The following is a 6661-nucleotide window of genomic DNA, read 5'->3' as shown; positions in this document are numbered from 1 at the left end:
AAGATGGTAAGGCCCCTGGCCCAGATGGCTTCACCACCACGTTCTTCCATGCCTTTTGGGACATGATAAAATGGGAGGTTTGGCAGATTGTTGAGGAGTCCAGGGCCATGCGCTGGCTCCTCCCTTCCCTCAACTCCACTTTTATCACTCTCATTCCCAAAGAGGAGAATTCCATTACCCCTGACAAGTTCAGGCCCATCGCTCTCTGCAACGTCATCTACAAAGTCATATCAAAAGTCATTGCAAACAGGCTAAAGCCCCTCCTACCTCTGCTTATCTCTCCGGAACAGTCGGGGTACGTGGAAGGACGACAAATAATGGATGGCATCCTCCTCACGCATGAGATAATCCACTCCCTCAAGCACTCAAAACAAGCAGGTATGATTCTCAAACTGGATCTCTCTAAAGCTTTCGACAAGCTCAGCTGGACTTATATTCATCATATGTTAAAAGCTTTTGGATTTGGTTCCATGTGGATACGCTGGATTATGAGCCTAATCACATCCACTCACTTCTCCATCCTGGTGAATGGCATCCCCTCTCGTCCTTTCAAGCCATCTCGAGGCATTAGGCAAGGTGATCCCTTATCCCCCTTCCTTTTTGTTCTGATGGCTGAGGGTCTTGGTAGACACATCAAACACGCCCTCCACTCTCAGCAGCTCAAAGGCATCTCGGTTCACAACACCCCTGCCACCTCTCATCAGCAATTTGTTGATGATACCATGCTTTTTGGCTACCCCTCTGCCCAGGAAGCTTCCCGCTTCAAATCCCTCCTCAACGACTTCTCTGAGGCTTCTGGCACTTATGTCAACACCTCCAAGTCGCAGATATTCTTCTTTCATACTCCTCCTCCGGTAAAATCTGCAGTCACTCGCATTCTTGGCTTCCCCTCTGCTACCCTCCCCTCCAAATATCTTGGCGCCCCTCTCACCGCTTCCGCCTTAAAGCTTCCCGCTTGGAGCTCTCTCCTAGAAAAGCTTGAATCCCGCCTCAACCTTTGGACCTACAGATCTCTAAACCTCGCCAGTCGGGTGGTGCTCATCAAATCTGTACTTCAAGCCATGCCTCTCTACCTCTTCTCCATCCTTGCAGCCCCTAAGTGGGTCCTAAAGAGAATAAGGAGCCTACAACGTGACTTTCTTTGGGGCAGCTCAGCAACAAATCGCAAATGGGCTTTGGTTAAATGGTCTTCTGTGTGCATGCCCAAGGACAAGGGCGGCATTGGACTAAGGGACCCAGAGCATAGTAACTCCATCATGAATGCCAAGATTTGGTGGAAATGGATCACTAACCCGGAAAAGCCATGGGTTAAAATCTAGACGGCCAAATATGCTAACCACAGACCACAAGAAGAACTCATCAGGTTCACGCCCACTGAAAAAGGGTCGTTAATCTGGAACGCCGCCAAACAGCACCATCATCTAATCCAACAACACAGCTTCTGGGAGATTAGGAATGGAAGCTCGGCCAGATTTTGGACAGATGCCTGGAATCAATTGCCCAGGCTCACTAGTGTTCTCCCTCCATCTCTGATACCTAACAGGCAGGAGCAGCTACAGGATAAAGTCCATCATTTTTGGATGCAGGAAATGGAGCAAGGGTACAGAAAATGGAGACAGAGTAATCAAATTCTCAGCAACACAAACATACAGGAGATAGAAGAACTCGAGAAAGAGTTAAGAAAACGAAGCATACGGCATCATGAAGGCCACGACATACTCAGATGGGGTTATCAACCCAAGGGGACTTATACCACCTCCGAGGCCTACAAGCTGGTTTGCAACTTCCCCTCTCCGACTGATCCCTTATGGAGCAAACTTTGGGAGCTCGGAGCATGGCCCAAAATTTCCTACTTCCTCTGGCTTGTAGGACGTAAAAGAATCCTCACTTGGGATAGACTAAGGAGAAGAAGCTTCCAAGGCCCTTCAATATGCCATAATTGCTTTCAAAACGAAGAAACCCTTCAGCACCTCTTAGCTACTTGTCCCTTAGCCACGCAGCTATGGGAAAAGGTGAGCTTCAGATGCCAAAAAAGATGCAGAGAGGGCGACGACATCATCAGCACCATAAGGCAATGGCCAAAAAGCCCCTACAACTGTGAGATCCTCAACCACCTGTGGAAAATCATCCTGGGACTAGTCCTATGGAATATCTGGAAGGAAAGAAATAAACGCATCTTCAAAAACACGAGCTCTCATATTGAAGAAATATGGAACAGGCTTCAAGGGAATCTTAAAGAAACTATGCTGCTCCGAACATGGACGAAGGAGGATCTCCCCTCAACAGACAATGAGAAAAACATCCTCGACAATTGGCAATTGCAACTGCCACAAGAAGTTCACAAGCAGCGCCCTTCCAATAGCAATACCAAAGACGACGGCTGCTGGAAAGCCCCCCCATTAACTCTTTCAAACTCAACTTTGATGGGGCCTCCAAAGGCAATCCTGGAGCTGCTGGATTTGGAGGAATTCTGAGGAACCATGATGGCACTCCCCTGCAACTCTACTTTGGAAATATGGGGTGGGATACCAACAACTCCGCTGAACTAGAGGGCCTCTGGCAAGGTCTCCTACAAGCGGAAAAGCTCAATCTCCAACCCTTGATTGTGGAAGGGGATTCCCAGCTTCTCATCAACATGGCCACCCGCATTCAGAATGGCTCCCAAGCCAGGAAAATAGCCCCAAGCTGGCGATTAGAAGCAAGGCTAAACATCATGGAACAGTATCTGCGCAACAACAGAGCCATCTCCTTTAATCACATTAGAAGAGAGGGCAATAAGATAGCTGACCTCTTGGCCAATATTGGGGTAGAAAATGATCAGGTCATCCGATCAGGAACCACGGATATCATTCAAAACAATCTCCAAGCCCAGGAATGTGAATGCCTCATCCAAAAAGATGCAGGCCACCCGGATGCGGGTGTTCGCACGGCAGAGGATGCTAGGCCACATGGCCAGCAGGTGACGACACGAATCTACACGAGGGAGGACACTCGGAACGCCGCCGAAGACATAAATTCTGAGGCCTCTGTTCAGAACCTTCAATGAATTTTAAGGCGGATTGTATTGGTGGCAGAGCGCATTTATGGCGCCCAGGTATCAAGAGAATGTTGATAGAATTAAGCTGGATGTTGGTATGGGGTATAACCATTCTCAGAGAGGAAGGCACGCTGCGCAGACGGGCCTGGGCAAACTCTTCCTTCTGGCAGACGCTGCGGCCGTCGAATTCCCTGTTGATAAAGGCAGGGGCATCACTGTATTATTTTCAGGTGTTGAGGAGAGAGGCCCTGCCTTTGAAGCACTGTTTTACATAGTCAGCTCCACTGCCATCATGGCCAGGCCAAGAGAAAGAATGTCGTGCAGACGTGGCACTGGTCGAGGGGGATCCTCACGCCTTCTAGCAGTGGATTCCAATCACCATTGCTGCTGTTGCTATTGTCACAGAAGGGCCGGGGCTCCCCACTTGCAGGCTACACAGTTCATGGACATGGGTAGCCCCAATGCAGGACCACCCTCGCTTCCAGCGTTTGGCACTGCAGTGTTTACTCTTGGAAACATCAGCGCACACATTTCAGTCCTATTTATTAAGGAAAACGAGAAGGATGAAGACGGGTCGAGCAGCAGAGAATCGCCCTCCGATGACCAACCGCAAAGGGCTGAGGAAAGGGCTCCTGAGAAGGCTCCCACCCAACTTCAGACGTAGGAGGCGTCATCATCCAAGGCAGGGGAAGAACGGGAAGGCCTCCCTGAAGAATACGGATGGGTCCCGATCATTGAGGAGGAGCCTGAAGAGTAGCAGTCAGTGGAACGCTCCGTCGACCATCTTTTTGTTCAGGTCTTTTGTCTCGGTCGCTATTTGTGTATGGGATAAATCACATGTTTATGTCTGGGTCTTTTAGTTCTTATGCAGGTCTTTATGTGCTTTGGTTTTAGTTAGTAGGTCTTTTAAGGGTGATAGCACAAGTCCTTGGTCGCCCCTGCGAGGGTAGTTTTTTGTGTCAAAGCCCCTGCGAGGGTAATGTTGGTTTAAGAATGAAAACTCTGATGAATTTTGAGGCGGCTTGGACTCATTTCTTTGGAAGGGCCAGCTGCCAACCCACAGTGCCACTGTCGGCCATGGGAAACCTGTTTTTCTGTCTGTAATGTTCTTATGTACATAATTAAATAGATTAGCATAGTTCTACTGAGAAAAAAAAAAGAAATAAGAATAATTTATATCTCTCTTCTGCCTGTGTGCACTATGAACTTCAACTGTTGATGGTAACAACAATATATTTGACACAAATATTGGATGATCTAGAATGAACATAAAAAATTCCAAACCTAATGACGATGCCCATTTTGCAGTAGTTGAATACTTCTTGTCGCATATTAGTGTTTTCCCAACAACTTTTTTATATTAAACTGATGTTGGAAGCTAATTTCATTAAGTTGTTCAATGTATTTCTCCTCACCCTGTGATCCTAGAATAAACCTTCACATGTCAACAGTTTCTTCCAACACATGAAAAATAGGCTCTGGCATGTATGACTTCTTAACACATTCAATTAATGATGGGTAACTCCCAACGTCCTTCCTCCTCAATGTGACTCAAAAATGACTGAACATCTGATCAATATGGTCATGAGTGTGTCCAACAAGAAGGAAACCAACGTTTACCTTCTGAAAATTTCTCAATTCAACAAGCATGTTTAGATATCCAAAAAACAATCTGATTTATTTTTTCATGACAAGTGTTATCCAATTGTAGATACAAAACTTCAAGAAGATTACCAAACCAATGAGAAAGCACATCATGAATTATGTTTATTGGTATATTTTCATCACTATGAATATTTGGAGTCATGCAATAAACCCTTGGAAACATTTTCCCATTGAAGACCATAAAATAGACCAAGTGAAACTGAATAAAAGTTTCTTCCTATAAATTTTTGGGTGTATGAAAAAAAATGTAGGAGAAGTGTTTTATGTTGGTCCATACCATCAATTATCAAACCTAAATATTTATTTGGATTATAATACATTTCTTTTGATGCTTATACAACTTTTACCTTTTACTTTTTTGTTGTTTGCAATGCTCTTGAAGCGTTTTGAGAATGGAATCTACACATAACATAAAAGAAATATATTAATAAATACTTTTTCATAATTTATGGCTATACAATTTTTAATTTTTTTTTTTTTATGAATGCTTACCTATTTCTACCCCTTGACATTTATCCCTTTTTCATTTAAGAGAAGCACATGTACTGCACACCCCCATCCTTCTCTTCTGAGAAATATGGACATTGTTGAATTCTTTTTCCATATCTTCACAAAATATTGATATGTAATAAATAGACCATTTCCTTCAACTCCTTCTGCATATTCTTTGTATAAGTTGTAGAATTCTCATCTTGGGAAATTATCTAGAATATGTATTATGTCTCTACTTGGCATAAACTCCCCATTCTTTAAAAATAAATCTTTCATCCATGACATTGCAGTGTTTGATAATGACCCCAACTCTCATTTATGACATACTTCTAAATAAAATGTGGGATCCTTTTCCAAATTTTCTTGGATTCTTGACTGATGAAAATTATGACTGAATGAAACATTTTGAAAGCCTTTCTACATATAAATAAATACCCAATATGATAATCATAACGTGACAATGTAGATTTCATGCACCACATTAATATGAATTTTGCATTATTTTATTCATTGACAAATATCTCTTCCTTTTCTCCATTAGGAACTTGAAATCCATATGTTTTAAGCAATCCTTTTAACATTCACGTAAAATTGAGAGCACTGATACAACTTATTCTGATCTACCACTTGTATAACTAGAACATCTTAGATTAATACGAAAATTTCTACTCCTGGTCCTTGATACAATATTTTCTGGAAATGTCTCCATCATTGAATCACCATCATCTTTATAAGCATATTCATCATTATCAGGAGGAATATTATCCTCAATATGATCATTTTGGACATAGTTAGGAAAATCATCAACATAATTATTTGGAAAGTATTCATTACCATCCTCACTTGCAAGAAATTTTTCACTGCCATCATTTGTGCATTTGAAATGTAAGTGACTTGGAGGAAATTATTCACAATCTTCATCTTGCATTTTTGTTGTAGGGAAAACCAAACGCCCCCCATTATTTTAAATAATAGGGACCCTTTCCATTGGTTTTTGGCTAAGAATCTTTTATGATTTTGATTTAAGTTATTTTTCTTATATTTTTTTTCATTTTATAGTTTTTATGAGATTTCTATTTTGATTATTTCATTGAATCTAGCGTTTCACTAGCTTTCCATCGATACTTGTTTCGATTCATTTGGTCAACCGGTTTGTAAATGGGACTCTTTAAAGTTTGACCATTTTCACATCTAGACTAAATGTAAATAAATGTATAATATTTTGATTTTTTTCATAGGTATTTGAGTTCAGTGGTCATTCATTGTAAATATTATCTCTTATTTATTTTTTACTAGTACTCATTCATTTCTCACTAATGGTCCTACAAAATGACCCAGCTAAATCAACAACAAATGAAAATAGGTTTCAAAATCTTGGTAATTTACTCCAATTTATTATTTTAAAACAAGTTGCTAAGACCATATTCTTAAAATTGCAACGTGGCTATAGTCAAATTTGTAGGATTA

Source organism: Pinus tabuliformis, chromosome 2_2 (genome assembly GCF_031772625.1).
Source record: "Pinus tabuliformis cultivar Carrire ecotype Pingquan chromosome 2_2, CPIR1, whole genome shotgun sequence".
Taxonomy (NCBI): domain Eukaryota; kingdom Viridiplantae; phylum Streptophyta; class Pinopsida; order Pinales; family Pinaceae; genus Pinus; species Pinus tabuliformis.
The sequence above is the reverse complement of the archived record's forward strand: the minus strand, read 5'-3'. Positions refer to the sequence as shown.